We start from the raw sequence: 25,229 nt of genomic DNA, 5'->3' as shown, positions 1-25,229 counted from the left end.
GTCACCCACCTAGGTCACTGGTGAGACAAAATTCTCCAGCATGAACTGTCTGCCAAATCTGCCCTACCGTTACCATCAATTTAAGGAACAAGGAACATAATTGAAATGAGAGGAAGTAGACTATATTGAGCTCTTAGAAAAGAGCATGCTTGTCAAATTTCCTCTGTGTTTTTTGCCTACTACTGAATTTATTTTTCCCTTTCCACTTACTTCAGAAATATTATAGTCAGACTGTTCTTTTGGTTTTTACTCATTATTATGTCCTATAGAGAGAGGACAAAGATTAATATCTCTATCCTCTCCCAACAAATAAATGATTCTTAGGAAATTTTTCTTGGTTCCTGTCTTCTCTGCTATTTAGTTATTTACATGTTATAATAACTGACATGTTATTACTTGTTACTTTGTTCAATGTCTAGATGTCCCCTTTATTTTATTCTCCCAAAATGGTCATTGCTCTTCCTGTATTACACAACTTCAACTTGCTCAGATTTGCACCAAATTGGTTTTCCTGCTGACACTTGCCTTCTGTATCACCTAATTTCTTGGATTTCCCTCATGAAGAACTTCTCCAGTGTTTTGTTTCTGTCTTCATCAGAGTCCTCATGTTTTCTTCAGTGTCTTCCTCTGTATTTACAGTAAGCTAACTTAGTCTGCATGTACTTTTATTGGAGATGCGGAAGCTGCTCCAGTTCACTAGAGCTGCCTTCAGAAAGTACCCTGACTGAGTGGCTTAACCAACATTTTTTTCTTCACCATCCTGGAAGCTTAAAGTTGATCAATGTACTGGAACTTTGTTTGAAAGATAACTGTTTTGCCTCCACTCATGATTTTCTCTGTGTGTATGTGTGTGTGTGTGTGTTTGTGTGTGTGTGTGTCTGTGTGTGCATGCGCATGCACATGTGTATGTAATCAACTTCTCTTAGATGGACTCGAATCTTATTAGATACAGATCACATTTAGGAGCTCATTTTAACCCTCTTGTCTCTTTAAAGTTCTTGTTTCCAAATAAAGTCACATTCCCAGGTACTGGAAGATAAGAAATTGAATCTGAGCAGGGAGCAAGGGTAAAGACAATTCAGCCCATTGCAGAAGTTCTTGGGATTCTAATAACCCTCTATGGTGTGTATTAACTCATCCTCATGAAAACTTTTTATCATATGTATTTTGCAATGAATGTGCTTGTTATTTGCCTAGCTCAAAGGTTTATTTCTTCCCTTTTTTTAACCTGTTTATTTCTGCATAGGCACTATGATTTGCAATAGTTTTAGTAAAGTTTCATACAAAATTCACAAAATTACAGCTTCCCTGCTGCCCCCTCCCACACCACCACATCACTACTCCCTTAGCAAACTCATGATTGATATTTAATTATTACAGTGTGGATAATATACTTAGAATAATGTTTACACTTGTGATGTTGATACACACAATTACCTCAACTCACCCCTAAAGAAGGATCCAAGACTTAGGACCATATACTACCTCCAATATCCCTCTTCATTCCCCATTTCCCCACACACACACCCTGCCCATGTACAACCTCTTTATACTTGGAATTCTCTGTTCTGTAATCCAGGACCGAAGGCTTGCCTGACCTATCAGAAGCCTCATATTCCTTTGTATTGTTTCTCTGTTTATTTTTTAAATGCTCTTTGTGCAACCTCATTTCCATTTAGACCCATACCTCTATGCCTATGGGTGAACGAGATTCTCATGTAACATGTCCTCATGACTCTGAGACACAGTTTAAAAGGTGCAAAAGCCTCTGCTTCATAGAATTCATTATAAAATAAGCAAAAAAAATCCCCAGACTTGCTTTAATATTTGAGGTGAAATACTCAAGGAGATTCAAAGAAAGTCTTTTAGTTTACCTTAAAGAATTGGTATAGAGAAACATCCATATTCCCATAAACTTGTTATCACCTTTTTATTCTTCACACAAATATTGCATGTGACTGTTTGAGGATGTGTAATCACAAGCCTGGAAGGATGGGATCAAGTGGAAATTACATGGTGGCTGGCAGGCATACTTGTAGACCAATCAAGATTAAATAGAACTGTCCTGTTCATTGCCATGCTGTCAAAGCACTTCATTTTGTGGTAGCAGTTTTGCAACACTCAAATATTATGATTTCCTATAGAGTTCTCTGCGTAACTGGGGTTCCTCACCTTTCCTGCACATATAAAGAGGCTTCATTTTGTGGTCTGGTTGACTAACTTGTACATATTGCTTTGTGTCTTTTTATTTTGCAAAAGACCTGAAAATGAAGGTCTTTGTTTTTAAGCACCAGGGCCTGGTGAAGTTCTCAGTTAGTTATAAGGGAAAAGGATCATGCTAAGTATGAATTAAGAATATCTAGGAGATATTTTTGGTAGCATACTTGGGATTTAAGGTACTTTTCTAATGTAATGTCATATATCTCAAACAACTAAGTCAACTCAGAATATCCCATATTTTCATCCTCATCTGAAATCTAAATCCAAGCATCAAAATTCTTCAATCTCAGATTTATTAAAAGTTTATGACCATGCCATGGAGGAAGACCAACTAATGTTGGTAGCAGAAGTTGCCTGTTCTTTGCAGAGATTTGGGATTATTGATTCTCTGAAGAGGCTAGTTTGGTATTAGTTAATTACCCTGCTGTGTTCCAGTACTTTGGAGAAGGCACCCCCTGCTCTGACCTCTGAGAAGAAAGTCTAATTTCTTCCTCTGGCTCCCTTGTGTACCTGATTGTGGAAAAGTTGGTGGTACACACTGTCCTATTTCTGGAGTATTTGCTTTCTTTTCTATTTCAGTCTAACTAGTCCTCTTTTCCCAGGCTAGGCCAGTCTGTTTTTACCTATGTTGGATATTTTTTTAACTTTTTTAATGTAGATACCACAATTTATATAGTTTGTACACAATAGATTTTCAAGCATACAATGTTTCTACTTCTTATCTCACCACCCTGTGTCCACATCCCTCCTCCACTGAGCCCAGATTCTGTCCCGCCTCCATTCCTGAGTTTTTGACAGACACATTGTTGAGCTGAATTATTATAGCTTGGATCTTCTGCTTACGGTATTGTTAGGTCTAGTGGTTTAGATACTAAATCTTATTATTATGTAAATTCTAGCCATCCTTTATTTTTTCATTTCTTAGACTTCTATTTATTTTAAACACAATGATTACAAACATGTTTGTAGATAGATTTCAGTCATAAAACAGTACACCCTCCTTCACTAGTGTAACCTTCCCACAACCAATGCCCCACATCTCCTTCCGCGCTCACCCCTGCCTTTGAGTCAGGCATTCTAGTTGTCTCACTCACTACCATTATCATAATGGTTGTTAGTATAGTTATTTCTCTAACTGTGCTCAACAGTCTGTGTGGTAAGATTCATATCATGGGCTGATCCTTTCAAAGCTCATCTGTATTGTCTCTGTGTATTATTACCATATAATCTTTAATTGTTCTTAACTACCACAGATGAGTGAGACTATTCTGTGTCTATTTCTCTCCCTCTGACTCATTTTACTCAGCATAATAGCTTCCATGTCCATCCAAATATAGGAAAATTTTATGACCTCATTTTTCCTGACAGCTGCATAGTATTCCATTCTGTATATGTACCATAGTTTCTTTAGCCACTCATCTCTATTTTTTTTTTTGTTTTTCGGGCCACACCCATTTGATGCTCAGGGATCACTCCTGGCTAAGAGCTCAGAAATTGCCTCTGGCTTGGGGGGACCATATGGGATGCTGGGGGATCGAACCGCGGTCCTTCCTTGGCTAATGCTTGCAAGGCAGACACCTTACCTCTAGCACCACCTTGCTGGCCCCATTCTCATCTCTATTCTTGTCTCTGGTTAGCTTTTCTAGAATGCCCCTGTTCCCTGCTTGTATTTTTACCTCCTTCATTTTAGTCTTGTAGTTGTGATTCATTCCACTTTCTGACAAAATAGCCCAGTTTTTCCCATTTGCAAAGCCAACCTTAAAGGGGCTATAAAATTGTGTAGCCTAGAGCATGATTTTTAATGACTAGTCCTTGGTTTGGTGCAGGTCTGCAGATGTAGATAGATGTAAAACTATAGGCGCTACTTGTTTGGTTTTAACTACCAGTTCCTAGTCCACTATACAGGACAGGTGCCAATACACAGGGTCCAAAGATAGAAAAAAAAACTGGTCTAGCGGTAGGACACTACACTCTGTGGACCCAGAAAATTTATATATAAATTAAATAATAAATTTATAGAATAGTACATATGTAGAAAATGTCAACTGTCTTTTATTCAGTAATGTATATGGTGATTAATAAATTTTTAAGATATGGGAAATAGCTTAAAACCAGTGGTCACTGTATTATGCTTCATAGTGCTTTGAGTGGACAGTATCAGTGGGGAGTATTTCTGTTCTGTGTACTGATACTACCATAATCTCAGAGATTCCCATTTGAGGTGGTACATATCTTATAATAGCAATTGGTACTTATTGTCAACTGGAAATTTAACTGAAAATTCCAATTGGAGCATGTAATTCCCTATGCACTATCTCCAGATGAACTGGATATTTTGCAATATGGTGTCTGGAGTACGGGTGATAATGTTCTAGGTGTACAAAAACAGAAGTTGCTCATCTCTTAAAACCTATCATTAGAAGTTACATAGCATTATGTCTGCTATATTCTTTTAGTTAGAACTAGTCACAGAATGAGCCCAGAAGAAAAAAAAGATTTCACATCTTGATGGATTTTATGCCATTTTTAATTAGTCACATCAAGATACATAAGAAGTTGAATAAAAGTTAGATAAATGGAAATATCCCAATTAAAATTAAAAATTATGCTTTGAAATTTTTGTAATTTTGCTATATTCTGTGTTTTAAACCATAAAAGCTAGTTTTTGACTTTAACAAGTCATACATGCATAAATGTGCATGTATCATTAGTGCAGCTTAATGGAAAAGCTGGACATTAAGCCCATTAACTTCATCTGCATCAAGAAAGAACATTAACAGTACCCCAGAGATCTTTCTCAGTTGTTATTACTTTTGTTAATACAAAATAAAACACTATGTGTTTAGAAAGAAGCATGTATAATTAAACAAAAACAATTCTTACTAGTCCTCTATCCTTTCCAAACAAAACATATTTTTGACAGTTGCAAAATAACTACAAATCCTTAACTATTCTTTAAATTATATGTTTCAGGGCTCAACAGTAAAATTTCCAGCAATTGCCCAGCAATTTACCAATGACCCAGCAACCTACAAATATGGGTTTTCCTGACAATAGAATGGCCAGTTTGAATGTTATTGAGTTGACTGATGGACTCTATATCCTTATGAAAGCTTTTATCATTGTCAAAACAATCTTACTTCTTTAAATTTTATTTGAAATTAGGCATAAATAAACATAAAATCAGGGGGCTTGGCTCAAGTAGCAACCAGCAATTAGTTTAGAAACACAAAAGGTCTTCATGTGCTCATAATGTAATTTTGTCCACTTTACTGTTTGAAGAGTTGTTAGGGAGGTTCTAATGAGATAGAAATCACACAACTTTTTTCTCACTATTAATTAGAATTATATACATAGATGTTGATGACTTTTTAATGTGTGTGAACTCAAACAAAAGTTCAGGATTTCACTGCTCAAGAGCCAATTACTTGAAATAAAAGGGTAGATGAAAGAGAAAAATAACAGTTCTATTTATTGCTAGAAACCTGAGATAATAGTAGATTTATTGTTCCCCAAACCCCATTTTACTCTCAGGATTGGGGAAAGGATTTGTAGAAGACTGGCTGAGAATGTAAAATAGAAGTAATTTTTAATCGCTGGTTCGTGAAGAAGGGCCTCCTGCCTTGAGACAATCCAGTATGAGATCTATGGTCGATAATTCCTGAAAAGGTACAGGAGAGGGATTGTTTCTTGTAAACTTTTGTTAAAGGATGGCCATCACCTGCCATCTCCTGGGTTTGCATACCCTTTCAAGAGTCTAACTTGCTCTACCCACAAATCTAGTATTTGTTCTGTCCTGCTCCATCTTTAACTAACCCTGGTTTGATATTGAACATGCAAAACATGAAACTCAATTCTTAAAAACTCAAAGCAATGTTTATAAGAAGCACACATGTAAGAGCAGGATGGACTCAATAATGCTTGCTCACTTATATATGTATGTATGTATGTAACTGGGTGGAAATGTGTGGCATCGTGTTAGCAGCTATAGTCAATTAACAAAATGCCTGTCACAAGTGTCTTTGCTTACTGTGTGTGTGTAAGAGAGTGGGGGGGGAGAGAGAGAGAGAGAGAGAGAGAGAGAGAGAGAGAGAGAGAGAGAGAGAGAGAGAGAGAGAGAGATGGACCATATCTGGCAGTTCTCAGGACTTACTCCTATCTCTGATTAGGGATCACTCCTGGCAGGGCTCAGAGGACTATATGTTATACTGTGGGTTCTTTTCAGTAAGGTGGTGGCATGCAAGGCAAGAGCCTATTCCTTTGAATTATCTGACCTTTCTCTTTCTCACTAAAAACTAAGTACACAGGGGTGTGGACCTTGTTTATTATCACTTCTATATCCCCTGTACCCACTTATTGGCTTGGCCAAAGTGTGTGTATAGATCTATATACTGAGTGATACTGCAGCTAATAAAACATTGGAGAAAATACATTTATGAAAGAACAAACATAATCTCTATAATCTCTGACATAAATTGTGGGAGAATATTGCATATTGGGCACTTTCATAAGCAAAAATGGAAAGGTTCAAAAGAATAATTAGCATGGGGTTTGGAAGATTCCATGAAAATAAAAGTATATATAACACTTAAGTTCTCATCCATTGAGAATCAGAGACTCTCTCTCCTGGAGGGGTGATATAAAGGCAATACTAATGAGGAGAACCACTAGGGGATACTGATAGGATTTGAGAAAATTGTGATATTAGTTTAGTATGGTCAGTATACAGATGATTTGCCCTGTGAGCAGTAGTTCTATGCACCAGCAAAGCAGTGGACTCCTTTTCCTCCCCACACAAAGTGAAGGGTTTAGCTTTAAGGAATTAACTAAGAATTTTATAGTTAGGGGCCGGAGAGATCGCATGAAGGTAGGGCATTTGCCTTGCATGTAGAAGGACGGTAATTCAAATCCTGGCATCCCATGTGTTTCCCCAAGCCTGCCAGGAGCGATTTCTGAGCGTAGAGCCAGGAGTAACCCCTGAGTGCTGCGGGGTGTGACCCAAAAAACAAAAAACAAAAAGAATTTTGTAGTTAGAAAAAATCTCTCAACTCTTCTCATTTTAGCATACAATGCTTATTTTGTTTTAGAATTAAGTCTTGATTTCAGTTTTAAATGTGTGAAGTATATGTAGAGATACAACCTTTTCAGCCCCCATTGGTGGAAAGCCTTAAGGATTGGGTATAGGAAGGGCAAGTGGGAAGGGTTGGAAAAGTGAGAAGCTGGAAAAACAGCTTCATCCCAAACAGGGGTTATGTCCTGCATTTCCATCTGTGACTCAGCAATTCTGAGTTGTTTCCTATTTGCAGAGATCAGCAAATGAACTAACTGATCTGCCTCCTCTTGAAGGTGTCCTCAAACCCCTTCTCTATATAATAGCTGATGACTTGTGTCCTCATTAAGAATTTATCAACAAAACTGGTAACCAATCAGCAAACCCATTAATTAGCTCTTTCTCTGCATTTTTGTTATGGAGGACTTGCTTTTTCACTTAAATGATGCCCTAGGACATCTAAAAACTGCCATCCTGGGGGAAGGTGAACAATTTCACAAGTATCCTAGCTATGATATTGTCATCAATATATTATGCATGCTAGAAAAATTTATCACACTGATGTGGGAGGCAGATCAATCATGTCTCCCTAAGAAATACTGTGCTAGTTTCCTATACCTGCTGTAACAAATGTTAATAAACCTGGTGGCTTAAAAACAGAATATTCTATCTCCTACCATTCTTAAAAATAAGGATTCTGAAATCACTAACATTAAACTGAAATCAAAATAGCTTTAGGGCCATTATTTCCTCTAGAGGCTTTCGAATAAAATTCTTTTCTTCTCTTATTCACCTTCTGGAACAACCTTTGTAATGGCCTCATCACTCTAGTCTCTCACCCTATAATCTCAGTCTTTTCTTTGTCTGAAATGCCTCTCTGACACTGTTTCACAAAATGAATGGTTGTTTAATTTAAACATCATCTAATAATCTACAAGTCTTTCATCCCAAAATCCTTAAATAATCACATTTGCCAAGTCTTCACATTGTAAGATAACTAATTCACAGTTTCTAGAACTTAGGGCATGGGCAAAATTTAAGGGGCCTACTTCAACCCACTATAGATTTCTAATCACCAGAACTTCTGAGTATCTTTTAAAACAGGGGTCTCAAACTCACGGCCTGCGGGCCGTTTACGGCCCTCCATACATTTTGTGGCCCTGCCCTAGAGAAATCTTTTTTTGTTTTGTTTTGTTTTAGTTGTTTGGGTCACATACCCCAATGTTCAAGGCTTACTACTGACTTTGCACTCAAGGATTACCCTGACTTTGCCTCCTGCGGCCCCCAGGTAAATTGAGTTTGAGATCCCTGGTCTAAAAGTTGTGGACTTAAAGATAGAGATCAAACTGAGTTTTGTAACTGTCCAATATAGTCATGTGAGTTCATGAAAAAGGAGAAGCTTTCCTGATTATAGATATGATAGGTATATTATATATATTATATAATATATAATGGTATATTATATCAGGGGTATGAGTACAGAAGTTGTAGGCATGACTAGAAGTATGAGATAGAATTGATGTTCATTTGTTAGGGTTCAAGCAGATAAACCAACTAGCACTGAAAGTCAAAGACCACCTCTGATAATAGAAAATGCAAAAGAGAGTTTATTCCAGCTAGCTGGGGCCAGTCTTGTGTGAAACTGACATGCAGGTTAAATAGAGTTAACAGACTTCAATGGGATAAGTATTTCAATGGTTAATACAAACAGTTTAACTCCCAGAGTACATACATAATTAGTTAAATTTCATTTTTATTCCCCGTGTCCATCCCTTACACAGGTGTCTCATGTCCACAGATGACCTAACTCGTCCCCTCTTTATCTGCTTTAATACCATTTGGGCTGAAAAATAGAACAGTCTTCATGATAAGGAGGCCTTGGCTGGCATAGGATTGCAAGGGGACACAGTATCTGAGAAGAAAGGGGGAAGGGTGAATAAACTTTTAAGCTACTATAGGTTTGATACATCAAGGTCTGGGGAAACTTTCAAGCAGTTCCAGGCAATTATTGTTCATTAAGGTGAGTTAGAACTTCAAAGTCTGGGATCTTCAGGGTCTAGGGTCTAACACATTTGCTGGATTTGAGGACAGAAACAAATAAGAGAATGGATAGGATGGGTAGGATGCTGAGGAATACACAGTCTCCTCTGTAGGGATGGATTTAACTGCCAGTCAAAGGTGAACTTTAATTCTTCAACCATGTAGAACAGAATCTACCCATAACCTAAACTGGCAAGGAATAATACTTTACTCTTGCTTTTAGAAGAGTGTAACCCTGCAGTGACTGATTTTTTTTCTGTCAGAAGTGAGACCTTTGTCACTCTTCTGACCACTGGAGCCCTACGACAGTGTACATGTGTATTATATGATAATATATTTTAACAGCACTATTATGGAATGCTCCGTAATTGATTTAAGGAACTCTTTGTGGTTCCCTATGCACCAGTGGGAGTGACTTCCAAGCATAGTGCTGGAAGTAGCCTTTACAAACTTTCTGTGTAGGTAGGTAGGTAGGTAGGTAGGTAGGTAGGTAGGTAGGTAGGTAGGTAGGTAGGAAGGAAGGAAGGGAGGGAGGGAGGGAGGGAATGGGTTGGTGGGATAGAGGGAGGAAGTTAAAAGTAGAGGTCAGACATGGATTTCTAGATAAGGTAATTGTTTGGATTGGGAATACCCTAGTCCCATGTATATCTTCCAAATAATTTGATCATGCCATTTTATAGCTCAAATTCTATGTCTTTAATTTTATGATTTATCTCCCTTTAAAGGTACAACTACCTAGTACAAGACCAACTCCTGAAACTTTGAGAATTCCTGAAACTTAAAAGAATTAGTTTATTGGATTGAAGTGCTTGTCTCTCCAGGTCCTGGGTCTCTTATCACATCACCCACTCATTTATTACAAATTAAACCCACTTATTTCCTAGAATTTTTATCACTTCTAGATACTCAGATTCCAGGAGGACAGGGACTCTTTGTGTCTTCACTTGCTAGTTCCTGTGTTTGAATAACCCAGGATGTGCTCAATAAATAACAGTTGGTGCAAGACTTTGAAAGACTGTAATTAGACGAAAGATCAAAAAGTTATGGCCCATAATGAAAGGCAAGAGGAACATAGCATGAAAAACTAAGGCTGCTCTGAACTTCTCACTTGGTGCTCAGCATCTGGAACTTCCTTTCTAAAGGCTTCTGAATGCCTGTGCCTTTTCTTAGAGATTGTGAATATCAGCTCTAGTGCTGCAATTAGACTGTTCTAACTTCATGGTGGTATTAACTATAGTGGCAATTTAAGGTCTGATCATTGTTAAGTTCTTCTACAATTAAGTTATCATAATTGTCCATGTGAATGAAAATTATTTTGAATTGGCTAGAGGTGATCCCCAAAAGAAGCTTGGGAGGTCTATGGAGCCACTCCCAGCATTCATTGCTCATACAGAGATGCTATGCTGTCTGACTGGACCCAGTGGTGTTTTGGGACCACCAATACCACAGCCTAGAGAGTGTTTGGGAGGTATTTTGTGCCAAGGATTAAATACAGTGACTGCAAACAGAAGGGTGTGATCTATCCCTTTGAGCTTTACTGGGTCCCAGAACTATTCTTTAGAAATCTGAGAAGTTGGAAAACCAAATCAAAAAGGGAGTCTGTATGGGGTATGTTTTTTGAATCCCTAAATTGTAATCGACTCTCCCCACTACACACGCTACTTTTTCATAACAGCTGTATAAACAGGTGGCCAAAAAAAATGTCATGAGAACAGGGTGTGGGTGAGGTATCACACGCAGAAGAATCTGATCTTTGCAGGATATTTACAATAACATCCATGCACCTGTTATTTCAGGTGTGCACATCGTATTCCCCAATCATGTTAACACTTGTCCCAATGGCTTGTCAGGCAAAGGGAACTTAAAAAGTAGCACAGCTTTCTGAGTAGCATGTGGACTTGACCCAGGAGAGCCCTTAGCTAAGCCTCCTGGCAAGTGGCCGCTCTTGCCACCTTGTATAATTGTATATTTCTTGTTTGATGATTTATGTAACATCTGTTCCCCCTCCCAGCCCATAAGTTCCATCTGGATCATTTGGTTTTGCTTGTCATAACATGCCCAGATCTTAGCATGGTGATAGCAAAGAGCAAGTGTTCAAAAAATAGTTCTCCTGTGATGAATATATATGTGTGTGTGTGTGTATGTGTGTGTGTGTCATCATTGAATTCAGATCACCTGTATGAATGGGGTGAAATGGGGTAAAATTACTCTACTGCTATTCTATTAACACAGACCTGTTCACTTTTGAGAAACTTTCTAGAAAAGTTCTTATTCTTGTGCTTCCCAACTTACAAACAAAAATATCTATGCTCTTAGATGACTTTGTTTTTCCAGTAAATAATATCCACTAAAACATTAGCAAAAAATTACAATAGTAGTAAACATTATCTCCTAATATTATTTTTATGAGAGAGTAACAAAAATTGAACTAAAATAGTCTGGAGCATTTTTTTTTCATTTTTGGTTTTTGTTTTGGGGCCAAACCTGGCAATATTCAGAGTTACTTCTGGCTAGGCACTCAGGAAACATTACTGGTGGTGGTCAGGGGCTGATATGAAATGCAAGGGATTGAACTCAGGTGTGCCTCATGCAAGGCAAGTACCCTGCTAATTGTACTCTCTCTGACCCTGCTCTGGGTTTTTTTCCTTGTTTAATCATCATCATCTTCTTCTTCAACTGAACAATGCATTTTTTATAATTAAATTGAGTAAGAGTTTATCTTTGCAGCCAGTGAGATGAACATTCTCGCATATAAAAAATAAACATTTAAACCTAAGGTGCACTTTTTGTAAACAGTAGACAAAAGGGTAACTGAGTTCTTTGTAGAAGCAGGGAAGGAAGTTCTACAGAGCTATGTAGACTACTGAGAAAAACCAGGCTGAAAATGACTCAAATTTTGTTGGAGATAAAGCTACTTTGAGACACTAGAAAGGTAAAAATGAAATGCCCTTCCACACCCCAAAACAGGCAATGGTTGGCAGCAGGTATTGACAATCATCACATTGTCATGGATTATGTGTTTCTCTACTCCTTCCCACAATCCAAGTATAAAGCCAGAGTTATTCCTAGATATTCTTTCCTGGCTGAGAGAAGGCCCCAGAGTTACTATGATCTGTATAGGTCTGTCTAGAATAGAGTGTCTACTTTTGAACCTCAGTCTGAAGAAGGATAAATGGGGGTGAGCAGTAATAGGGCATTTGCCTTGTAAGTGGCTGACCCAGGACGGACCTGGGTTCAATACCCGGCATCCTATCTGGTCTCCGGAGCCAGGAGCAATTTCTGAGTGCATAGCCAGGAGTAACCTCTGAGTGCTGCTGGATGTGGCCCAACAACAAACAACTAAACAAAAAGGATAAAGTGGGTAAGTGTGTCTATAAAAAAAAAAAGGTCACTAATTCTCTAAGGGTTAAAAGGTGGACATGCAGTATACTCAACCTAACCGTAAATGATAAGAATATGCTCTAAAAATAAATAAGTTGGAGGAGCAAAGAGGGAAAAACCAAAAAATGTGTTCTTGAGGAGTTTTAAATGGTTCATTTTTAGAATTTAGCAATGATTCCAGAAATCCAGGAAAACTGGGAGTGCTGTGTCTCGGAATTTCTGGTCCAGAATTTCTGGTCCTGGTGATGGAGAGTTCAGAGTATGAATGACTTCTGCAGTGGTTGGCTTTAGCCTACCCATAGGCTATACAAGTTTCATGCCTTCATAAAATAATACTTATCTGCACATATACACAGAGATACAACCCAATTGGAATGGAGGGTGGTGGACTAAAAAAAAAAAAAAAAAACCACTGAAGCTGATATCAAAAAAGAAAAACAATAAAAAGAAAAGAACAATTGCTTCTTTTGGGTTTTGTGATTGTGTGAACTTTTTAAATAATGATGAATTTCTGAGGCATCTCAGCATTCTCTTAAAGGTCATGTTTTCTGGGTTTTTGAGAAGTAAAGGCTGTAAGTCAAAGATAACTTGTTTACTGAGCAGGATTTATAATTGAAATGGTCCTTTGGAGTTAATGAAAGTATAAAATAGCTTTCCCTACAAGACTGAGAGAAATCTAATTCAATTATCTGTGAGTGTCACAGATTAGAAGCATTGTTTCATCCATTTGCAGAAGCTGGGTATGGACAGTTCACTCCTTGTAAAGGGAACAGGATATTGGAGGTATGGGGGCTAAATGGTATGTAATATGTGAATAATGTCTATGAGGGTAAACATAGACCACAGGCCTTTCTGGCTCCTTGAATAACATTTGTTAAGGTCTGAAGAGACATGCCTGTGGGTAGGGCACTTTCCTTTCATTCAGCCAACTTGGATTCAATTCCTAGTAACTGCTATGGTCTCTGAAGCACCACCAATGTAATTCCTGAGTGCAGAGCCAGGAAGACTACCTGATCATTGCTGGGTGAGTCAGCAAGGTGATAGTCAGAAGCAAAGGAAGAAAAGGCTATGTGAGATGGGACCACAGCTAAGAAAAGTGGCATCTCCAGCAGCTGGAAAAGACAATGGAGTGGAATCTCCCTTGAGCCTCTAGGAGCCCCAAGTCATCCTGCCAACAACATGATTTTAGGAATTAGCACCTTCAGAATTCTAGAGTAATAGAATATTTGTGTGTGATGATTTCTTAGAGCAAAAATAGGAAAATAGTACACAAATATTTTCTTTCTTTTTTCTTTCTTTTGTTTTGTTTTGGGGGTCACACACAGCAGTGCTCAGAGGCTACTCTTGGCTCCAGGCTCAGAAATCACCCCCGGCAGGTTTGAAGAACCATGTGGGACATCGGGATTTGAACCACCGTTATTCTGCATGCAAGGCAGACACCTTACCTCCATGCTATCTTTCCGGCCCCACAAATATTTTCTTCTTTGTGGGGATGGACTACATCTTGTAATGCTCAAGGACTTGTTCCAGTTCTATGTTCAATGGAACTAGTTCAAACCTAGTTCTACAGAGAAGCATGTACTCAGCCAGTTGAACTATCTTTCCAATCCTGAATACATTAATTTTTAAACATTGATATAAACTTATTTCAGAAAATGCAGATGGGAAACTAGGAGTGACATAGTGACTGGTGGAACACCTATCTTACAGGCATGAGACACAAATTCAATCCACCAATGATACCCTACATGCTACCCAAGTGTGTGGATTTCTGGTGCACTACAGTCAAGCATGGACAAGCCTACAACTAAAGTGTGTCACTCATTGCAAAAATAACAAAGGTTATGGATAGGAAAATGCAGGTGTGTGCCTTTGAAAAAAATTGTACTATATCGCACTGCTATACCCATTACCACTCTTGATAATGATACTAAAACCCAAATTTGGATGTTTGTTACATTGATGTCACTCTTCAAGAGACCAGAGTTGGCACAGGAAAAACAGGCTTATCCAGGTTTCAGCAAATAGAGAAGGTGAAGAATTTCTTGTTCTCAAAAAGCCATTTTGCTCTCAGGTTGGGATTGGTGGTTTCTATAGGACTGGTTGGGAAATCAATTAGCAGCAGTTTATGGAAAATGAGGTCAGCATGAGAAAGTAATCTGATCAACTTAAGAAATCTGTTTTGTTTAGGGGTGCTTGGAGTGAGGAAGTATTCTTTTCATTGGTTGGAGTGTCACTCAGAATAGTGCTAAGAGGACCATATGGCCTATAGGGGATAGAATCTGGGGCTCCTGCATACAAAGGATGTACTACATATATGTCTTTGAGTCATCTCATGGGTCCCAGCTTCAGGAATCTTTGCTACCATTTGCCCTTCTCTGAGGAGGAAAAACTCTGAAGGTTCGCAGATGTTTTTCTTTGTTCTACTTCAACCCGTCCTTCCACCTAGTTCAACAAAGAACACATGAAGTTCAAGAACATCTTTTAAGATTATGAGCCAGAACAGGACCTGTGTGAGGTTGAGTCTAAGGTCTAACACTTGCTTGCCACCCCATCAAGTAACATTGTTGTTGTTGGGGTGTGTGTGTTTAATCATTCTTCAAGGTAATTTTCCTTTATTTTTCTTTACAATGACTTTTTGTTTGGGTGAACACCTGGCAATGTTTAGGGGATATATGTTCTGTGCTTAAGGGACTCTCGTGTGATGTTCTGGGGACCAGGTGTGGAGCCAGATATCAAGTCAGAGTCAGTTGCATATATTATCTCTCCAGCCTCCTAGATTTGTTTTGTTTTGTTTTTCTTTCACTGAACTCTGAATATGTGACTCTTAGAAGAACCTATCGCTTCTCGGCCTTTTGGCTAAGATCAAGTGTAGAAGAATCTGTAGTTAATACAACCACTATAACATTGCTGAAGTCATTTTTGAAGCTAATGTTTTCTAAATGCTGAGCCAGAAAAGCAAACTTCACTTAATTTCCTACTGGCATAAATATCTAGAGAAGTTCAGTAGTTTTGAATATACCAGTGCTATTTCATGGTCTGCTGTACTCATTGGTTATATGTTGCTAAATATGATACATAGTTGATTTTAAAACTTCATAGTGCATTATATTGGACTTCACTAACTTAGAATTTGCAGACATTGATGCACCAGCAATGAGTAACAAGATTTGCTAAAATAACAAAGGCAGGCAAATGAAATGGGCTGCATAGTGGATTATTTCACCTCTTTTAGAGAAAGACTATATTCCACTTAACTACTCACTTGGTTTTACAATGAAGAGCAATTTTGAGAGATAATTTTCTTCCCCTCTATCTACTATAAATAGAAGCATTAGTGGAACAACATGTTGAGGTTTATGAATAACTTACACCTTAGTGGTGAGCGACTTGAATTGGATGCAGGACTTGCAAATTAGGAAATTTAATATTCGGAGGAAAATTGAGAAACACAAACTAGGCTGCTATCTGGCTCAAATGAAGCCCTCTCAATGGAACGGGGCTAAGAAGAGGGACACAGAAGAAACAAGCCTGTGTTTCACAAATGCCAGAAAAAGATGTCACAGCTAAGATCATGCCTACATCCTCTCCTACCTTTTTGTTCATTCCCATCACCACCTAATCTCTTTTTTTCCTTTTCTTTTTTTGGGGGATGGGTGTGGTGGGGTTTTGGGCCACACCCAGTGACGCTCAGGGGTTACTCCTGGCTATGCGTTCAAAAATCACTCCTGGCTTGGAGGAACATATGGGACACCGGGAGATCAAACCGCGGTCTGTCCTAGGTTAGCGCATGCAAGGCAAACACCCTACAGTGATAGGTATTGCTCTATTGCTCCAGCCCCCATTTTTCCTTTCTTATGGGAGATAGTTTGATTACCAGAAGTGCCACCTCAGTGGAGACAAGATGACCCTTTGGGCGGTTTGATAATCTTCTTCAGGTATTCTGGACCCTGACTTCTCAGAGATGGGGTCATCTGTGAAATGGGGATAATCAGCTCCTTGAAGACTGTTGACGGGATTAGGAGACATTAAACTTAGGGTACTACTGTCAGAAAATAAGTATACTACACACTAGAATAAGCAACAGAAATATATGTTCTATCCAGCGGTTGTTTTTTTTGTTTGTTTGTTTGTTTTTTTCATTCCTGTGTTGTCTGACACCACTGTTGTAGAGCTGAGGTCAAAGTTAGTAAGGTCAGAGTGCTAGTAGAATTGTCTTTCTCTGAGCAAGGAATCTGGGAGCAGATTCTCCCAACCCTCTCCCTCAAGGTCTGAATTTTTAGTTTGACTTTCCTAGACCTGGAAACACATCACCTTGTTCTTTCCCTATCCATTCATGCTGTCCTTTCTGTGTGTGTGTGTGTGTGTGTGTGTGTGTGTGTGTGTGTGTGTGTGTGTTCATATTTTCCCTTTAAGAGGGCTAACATATTGGCTTTGCATGCTGCAAATCTGTTCAATCCTTGGCATCTGATATGGTTCCCGCGAGCTCTTCCAGTTGATCTAGGAATAGTAACCCCCGAGAACCACTGGGGCTGGCCCAATCCCTCTTTAAACTAAATTTTTATTTTTATAGTACAAAGCACATCAGTCATTGAATTAGGGTTCACTGTTTTCTAGTCTATCCTGATTTTAACTAATTACATTAAGAAATATATGATTCCCAGAAGTGGTCACAATCTGACTTGGAATGAGGACTTAAATTGAAAATTTTTGAGCATAGAGAGATGCAACAGAGCCCTGGAAAGATCTTATAGAGTAGGCACTGTTAGTGCAGATGCCCCATTCTTCCCCTTCGATATAAAGAATTCCTGTTTTGTTGGGCACATTTTAGAACCGTCAGATTCAAATCACCCAAAATTGACCAGACTTTCTCTCCTAACTGCCCCTTCTCCCTTACTGTTGAAATAATTATAAAATATTGAGTCCTAGTGTGGGAGTGAGGCCTTTCTCCACTCGGCCTGGCGCTTGTAGTTCCTTTGGCAGGCAGGTCTGATGGTGGCAGAGTACTGGTAGACAGAAATGATCCACAGGCACAGTTGAAGTTTCAGGAGATATCCAGCTTCATTTCAAGGTCGTAACTGCCATGTGCATTTCTCCACATGGCTTCTCAGCTAAGATTGTCTTGCAGCCTCTTCGATGCCCTCCAAGCACCCTTCCTGTGTCTGCTCTCTCCCTCTCTCTCCTCCCCCAGCTAACACCTATCTTCCCAGCTGTGAGTGGGTTTGACCATCCAGGTGGGATAACAAGAAATTGGGGTTGGGGTATACCTTACTACTATTTTCCTTTCTGTTCTTATGCTTTAGTGATGCACACTGTGGCAGCAGTTTTACACTCTCTGCTACAGTGCTCACACTTTAGTTGTGGTGTCTCCCACACCTGGCTGGGGAGCCCCTGGAGTGTAGGCAGATGTTGCCCTCTCTGGGATGTCTCATGCCCATTTACTCCTGACCAAAGAATTGGTCTGAACAAGACAAACACCACAGCAGTCTCCAACTGTGGGCCAGAGAAAAAGCCAGTTAGTTACAGAACCTTAAAAAAGAAAAAAAAATCTTTTTTGGTTTTTTGGCCACACCCAGTGACACTCAGGGGTTACTCCTGGCTATGTGCTCAGAAATAGGTTCTGGCTTCGAGGAGCAAATGGGACACCAGGAGATCGAACCTCGTCTACACCACTGCTCCAGCCCCGAAGAAAATTTTTGTTGTTATATTTATTTAAGCATCATGATTAAAATATGTTTGTAGTTCAGTCATAAAAAAAAGTACACCCCCCTTCACCAGCACAATCTTTCTGCCATCAATGCCCTCTATCTCTCTCCTCCCCAACCCCTTTCCTGTATTCAATGCAGGCATTCTATTTCTCTCACTCAGTATCATTGTTAGGATAGTTGTTGGTGTAGTTATTTCTCTAACTGCACTCACCATTCTTTGTTGTAAGCTTCATCTCATGGGCTGGTTGTTCCAGTCTCATCTCTATTGTCTCTGGGCTTCATTACTATACTTTTATTTTTTTTAAATTCTACAGATGAGTGAGGCTATTCTGCATCTGTCTCTCTCCCTCTGACTCACTTCACTCAGTACAAAAGTTTCCATGTCCATTCATGTATAGGAAAATTTCATGACTTCATTTTCCTGACAGTTGCATAGTATTCCATTGTGCATATCTACCACAGCTTCTTTAGCACTCATCTGTTGTCGAGCAACTGGCTTGTTTACAGATTTTGGCTATGTAAATAGAGCTGCAACGAACATAGGAGTGCAGGAGGCATTTTATTTCTGTGTTTTTGTGTTCCTAGTGTAGATTCCTAGGAGTGGTAATGCTGGATGTAAGGAAGAGAATAGAGTGGGTTGGTCTTTACTCAGAAGAGTAAAAGATACTTTATTCACCTTTGCCTCAGCTTAAATACTACTTTTCTTCTTTTTTCTTTGTGTGTGTGTGTGCTTTTTTTAAGAGGGAAAATGTTGGGAGAGGGTCACACTCAATGGATCTCAGAACTCACTCCTTATTAGGAAACCATATAACAGTGCCAAAGATTGAACCTAAGCTGGCTATATGCAAAGCCAGAGCCATACCCTGTACTATCTCTCCAGACTCCTTGAATATCTTTCCTCAACTTAAGAACCCTCCTCTGTTTCTGCTCTGTTCTTGCCCCTCAAGGAGTGGGAAGTGCTCATGATCTATTCTCTGTATGTCTCATATATTGTGTCCCTGTTAGTTCAGCACCCCCACTGGGAGGCCATACAGAGGTGCAGTACCTGGGCAATTAAAGGAAGAGTCTCTAGGTACTGGTTTGGATGAATATTACATTCATAAATTTTGCATAAATTCTTAGGACCTTCTTGAACCATATCATGCTCAAGACTCTTTTGAGCATAAATTACTCCAGTTTTCTCATTAAGAGCATGGAGGTAAGGGCCCGGAGAGATAGCACAGCGGTGCTTGCCTTGCAAGCAGCCGATTCAGAACCTAAGGTGGTTGGTTCGAATCCCGGTGTCCCATATGGTCCCCTGTGCCTGCCAGGAGCTATTTCTGAGCAGACAGCCAGGAGTAACCCCTGAACACCGCCGGGTGTGGCCCAAAAACCAAAAAAAAAAAAAAAAAAAAAAAAAAAAGAGCATGGAGGTAAGAGGTTTGCCTTTTATGCAGGACGGTGGTATGGTCCCTGTGCCTGCCAATGGCGATTTCTGAACAGGATTAACCACTGAGTGCTGCTTCCAGATATGACCCAAAAACAAAAACAAACAAACAAACAAAAAATTCTGCTTCTGACTCCTTATTGGATCTTATTTTATGTTTGGGGGCCTTACTCAGCAATGGTCTAGGTGTACTCCTGGTTTTGCATTGAGTCACTCCTGGCAGTGGGATGCCAGGAATTGAACATAGATGTGAAAGGCATGCATCCTACTCACTGTTCTATCTAGCCCCTAACCACTAGTTTTAAAACCAAAGATGGAAAAATCCCAAGCAATACCAGTCTTACTCAATTATTATATTGTATACTTCAGGCAGAGCATGAAGCTGAAATGTTCTTTCTTTTTTGGTCCAAAAGTTTGAGCTGAACAAATAAGCCAACTATGAGAAGGGAATGTATCTGGATTAAAAAAAAAAAAAAAAAAAAACTAGCCATTGGGGCCAGAGAAATAGCTCAAAGAGCTTTGCTGAGTGTATGGTCCCCTGAGCACTACTAGGAGAGCGCTCTGAGCACAAAACTCGGTCACCTGAGCATCACTGTGTGGCCTCCAATCCCCACCACCACCCCCTACTTAAAAAAGGAAAAGAGAATGCCATGAAGCACAGAAAGGAATTTAGGGAAGCAGAAAGCCTCCCTGTTAGATAGCTGCTGTTCTGGCTCTTGGACCTGTCCTGGGTGAAACCTAGTTGTTGAGCCAAGGCACTGAGAGTGAAGAACAAGTGAGATAGTTTTCTAGGAGTTGAGGTTCATCAAAGAAAGTAGGAACTGGAAGGGTAAGCAGGCCTAGATCCAGAGGTGACATGATTTATTTATTTGGTGCTCTATGATGAGAAACGTTTACACCCTGGCTGTGCACTTACCTTCAATAACTGTGATTCACCCTTAGTTGAATTCCTGATGAAACACCCCTGGTTCCAAGGCTTTTCTTTAATAGATGAATCAAAGGCTTGCATTAGGGATATTAAGCACCTGTAAATAAGACAACTTCCCCCAAAACCTTCTCTGCTTGCAAGTGCAGAAAAGGAAAAAACAAAACTAGAGTACTGACTGAAAAATGTGTGTTCTGGCCATTTTTTCCTTTGGATTAATTTCTGACTTTACCCATTTGTAGGAAGTTCAGAGACAAGAATAGTCAGAGTCCAAGAACTTTTTAGAATCTTGATTATGATGGTATACTGAGAAGCGAGGCAGCTCCTTTAATCTCGTTGTGCTTACTTGTTTCAAGGAAACCCATGCTTTGTATAAATATTTTTATTCTTGCATTAAAAAATTACTCTTACTATATAGGTGATTTTTGTTTGTTTTTGTTTTATTTTTAGTAAAAATAATTTTAATTGCCCAAAAGGTATCTTTTGAAAATTATTTGCTCTATGTGTGCAGTTCAGGGGGCTAAGGGTGGAGGTATGTGAGGCATGCTGGAAATACTGGTGGATGGAGGTCAACACTGGTGGTGGGGATGGCCCTAATTCGCTGTCACTATGGACTTTAAATACAACTGTGAAAGATTTGTAATTCACAGTGGTCTCAATAAAAATTGTTCTTTTTTAAAGTTATTGTGTATAACTTATCTCATAAGCTGCTTTATGCTAACAAAACATGCTTTTGCTCTACCAGTTGACTACCATTATGCTCTTGACCTTTATCAGAGATTAGTTTGCGTTTTCTAGAATTTTTATAATAGGATTTCAATGGTAATTGTGCAGTGATCCTTTCATCGCACAAAATGGGCTCTTTCAAAGAATCAGATTTTAGCTCCTTAAATTTTTTTTGTTTTGTGTTTTCATTTTTGTTTATTTATTCAATAAATATTTTCTGATAGTTTTGATTTAATTGACTTTCTTAGGTATAATTTCTTTTTTTTTTTTTTTTTTTTTTTGTGGTTTTTGGGTCACACCCGGCAGTGCTCAGGGGTTATTCCTGGCTCCAGGCTCAGAAGTTGCTCCTGGCAGGCACGGGAGGACCATATATGGGACGCCGGGATTCGAACCGATGACCTCCTGCATGAGAGGCAAACGCCTTACCTCCATGCTATCTCTCCGGCCCCTCTTAGGTATAATTTCTTAAGGTAGAGGCTGCTTCCTTTTAACATAGGCATTAACTGCTATAAAATGTTCCTTCAGAGCTGTGTAATCAGCATCTCACAAAATGTGATAGATCATGTTTTGATTTTTCACTCAGGTAAATACTTTTAATTAGCCATTTAGTTTCTTTGTTGGCCAACTGTTTATTTAGAAATTTGTCCTTTATTTTTAAAATATCTGACATTTCCCCCACTGGATCTTCCTGTTATTGATTTATGGTTTCATTCTGTTTTGATCACCAAAGAACATGCTTAAATCCATCACACTTATTGAAATGTGTTTTATAATCCTACATGTCTATGTGTACTTGACAAAAAAAAAAGGTGTTCTGCAGTTTTATTTATTTTTTGATATTTTTAAAAATTTTAAATTTGAGGAGTGCACTTAAAGGCTCTTGGTTGTAGAGCAATCATGCAGTTTTGCTATTGAATCCAGTCTAATAAATATGACATATATGTTCCAGTCCTTTGAACCATCTCCCTGGTACTAATATGTAAATATTTGACCATTTATTTTGTCATTGAAAGTCTTTTTAGTCTATATTATAAAACATATTAAACTGGATTAGAACTAAATTTATTTAATGATGCCCTGGTTTTTATTTTTATTGTGACCAAAGTGGATTACAAATCTTTCACAGTAATATTTTAGGTACATAACGGCATTGAACCCAGGGCATTCCTCCACCATTGTTGTCCTCCCTCCAATCCTGTTCCCAGCATGCATCCCACATCCCCCTTCTTTGCCCCACAGGCCTCTAATATAATTGGTCCCTTCTGTATCTACCTTGTTATAGAATGGGTATCAATTTTGTTGTCGTTGGTTTTGGATTTGGTGTTTAAGACTGATCTTTTTTTTTTCCTACTCAATGTTCATACAACTGTTTGGTCTTGGTACATTCATTTTTCTCCTCAATTTATGAACAAGATGATTCAGGCTATGTGGTTCTGTTTGAAAGGAAAGAAAAAAAAAAAAACAAAAAAGGCAACAAACAAACAATCAAAAAAATCTGGGAGGGGTTCATCTAGACAGTTATAAATATCAATTTAAGAGAAGAAAGGGGGAAAGAAAGAAAAACATCACAAAAAGACAAAAAAATTAAAATTAAAAATAAAAACCGGAAAGCACCACCACAATACAAACAACAACCAAGTAATAATCACAAGCCTGAAATAAAAAGGAAAAAGAAAAAAATTTGTGCTTCTTTTTTTCTCCCCTCTTTTGCAGAGGCACAGTAAATATTGGGGAGATTAGAAAGGGAATTGCCAAGGCTGGAGAGATAGCATGGAGGTAAGGTGTTTGCCTTTCATGCAGAAGGACGGTGGTTTGAATTCTGACATCCCTGTGCCTGCCAGGGCCAATTTCTGAGCATGGAGCCAGGAGTAACCCCTAATCATTGCTGGTGTGACCCAAAAAACAAAAAAAGACAAAAAAAAATAAAGAAAATTCTCTTGGTCTAAGAGATACAGGATTTCTCTGCCCTTGGAACATACTGTCATAGAATAACTACAGGCTCCGTACATGCTTTTTTACTCTCCCCTAGTCCTTTAGTGGTGTTTGGAAACTTTCTGCTCAGTCGTGGATGATAAACTCAGGCCTCTGTAACTAGAGATCTTGGTATTTTCACAGGTCATAGGATGGAGCCTAGGATAGAGTCTTTCTTTACGGTTCTAGACATTCTGTTCCAACACTGCTGTTTTAATCAGTCTTCTGTAATTGGTGGTCTTGGTCTTTGCAGAGATCCTAGGATGAAGCCTAGGATAGAGACTTTCATTATTTTTCCAGAAGTTCTGCTCATTTGCAGTTGTCTCAGTCAGACCTCCTGGAATTAGAGATCTTGTTTCTGGTGGTTATTTTTGTAAATTTGGTATCCTTCAATTTTTTATCCACTTGGGACCTCAGAACATGACCTGGCTTTGAAATCAGGATCATTGTAGATATGATTTGTTGAATTTATACAGAATTTGAATCAGCTCAAAATCTAAGCATGCCAAGTAAGGACACAGAGAAAGTAACCCAGGGAGAGTAAGGTTGGGTTAGCTTCAGACCAGGGAATTCCAAGGGCACTGACCAAAGAACAACAGAAGCTAGGAGCTCTTCCTGAAAACCTTATAGTATCTTTTACCCTTCAGTGGAAAGTTTGCTACTCTCATTGGAACAGATTTATATATAATTAAAGCATCAAAGTTGCATTGAAGGGCTGGAGCAATAGCACAGTGAGTAGGGTGGTTGCCTTATATATGACTGACTTTAAGGTTTGATACCTGGCCCTTGAGCCTTCCAGGAGTGATTTCTGAGTACAGAGTCAGAACCCCTGAGTGTCTCAAGGTGTGGCCCACTAAAATGAAAACAATAAACAAACCAATGAAAAAAGGTGCATTGGCTCTGATGAAAATAACTGCTTCCAATTAACAACCTTCATACATATGATGTTGAGGTTCATGCCTGTTTCACACTTTGGACCCAACTTAAAGTTGGAGAGTTGGTGTTGGTATTGGATGTGTTGACATACAAAGATAATATAACTTCTTTAAGCAAGTTAGACACTTTTTTATTCTGTATGTATTTTATATTACCTTCCTAAAATTCTTCATTGTTATCTCGCCCACCATCAAATGGAGTGGATTGTTTTGTTGTTCCTCACTTTAACTTATCTATGAATTCAGTGAGCAACCCAGGTGCAATTTGGGAATTGTATAAGAGAAAATAGAATTTCTCCCAGAACCTTGTTCTTAACTTGCTTTTTCTCTTTCACTTGCTCACTTTCTCCTTATATACAGAGAGAGGCTTTTCTTTTTACTGTATGAAGAACATGCTTTGTACAGACATTTTTTTTAAGTCTTACAACTCCACCATAGAAACAACAGTGTTATTTATTTTTCCTTTGGAAACCACTACAAAAATGTAAAGGTTTGTTTGGTAAATCCATCACTTTGGAATTAAACTTAAGATTCTAGAGATTTCAGTCAATTTTAAAGTATATTTCATAAATTGTTAGGGAGCCCACACAAACCTCATACAGCTACTGCCTTAATTATTTTACACTTTTGTTCTGAAACTCATGATTTAATCTGATTAGAGAGTCCAATAGATTTGAAAGGTTTGAAAGCAGTTGAGCACGATGAGTTATGGGAGTTGTCTCAGGTTGAAGATTTAGTGAGTCTGCTTCCTGCAAGTACTTCACTAACTCTCTCTCTCTCATGCTTGTCTTGTTATCGTGTAAGTCTTTCATCACACACTTTGCAGAAGGGTATAAGATTCAAGACC

The 25,229-nt window shown here is 38.7% G+C and overlaps 1 protein-coding gene and 1 pseudogene across 1 annotated transcript in view; both read left to right on the top strand.

Moving 5' to 3' along the window:
• The window catches only part of SNTB1 (syntrophin beta 1), a 332,866-nt gene that overhangs the window by 258,028 nt on the left and 49,609 nt on the right, over positions 1-25,229 (top strand). The gene's annotated exons all lie outside the window — the stretch shown is intronic.
• LOC126010363 (uncharacterized) lies at positions 15,531-15,706 on the top strand (annotated as a pseudogene).

This window comes from Suncus etruscus, chromosome 5 (genome assembly GCF_024139225.1).
Source record: "Suncus etruscus isolate mSunEtr1 chromosome 5, mSunEtr1.pri.cur, whole genome shotgun sequence".
Taxonomy (NCBI): Eukaryota; Metazoa; Chordata; class Mammalia; order Eulipotyphla; family Soricidae; genus Suncus; species Suncus etruscus.
This window is presented reverse-complemented; position numbering and strand designations above follow the sequence as displayed.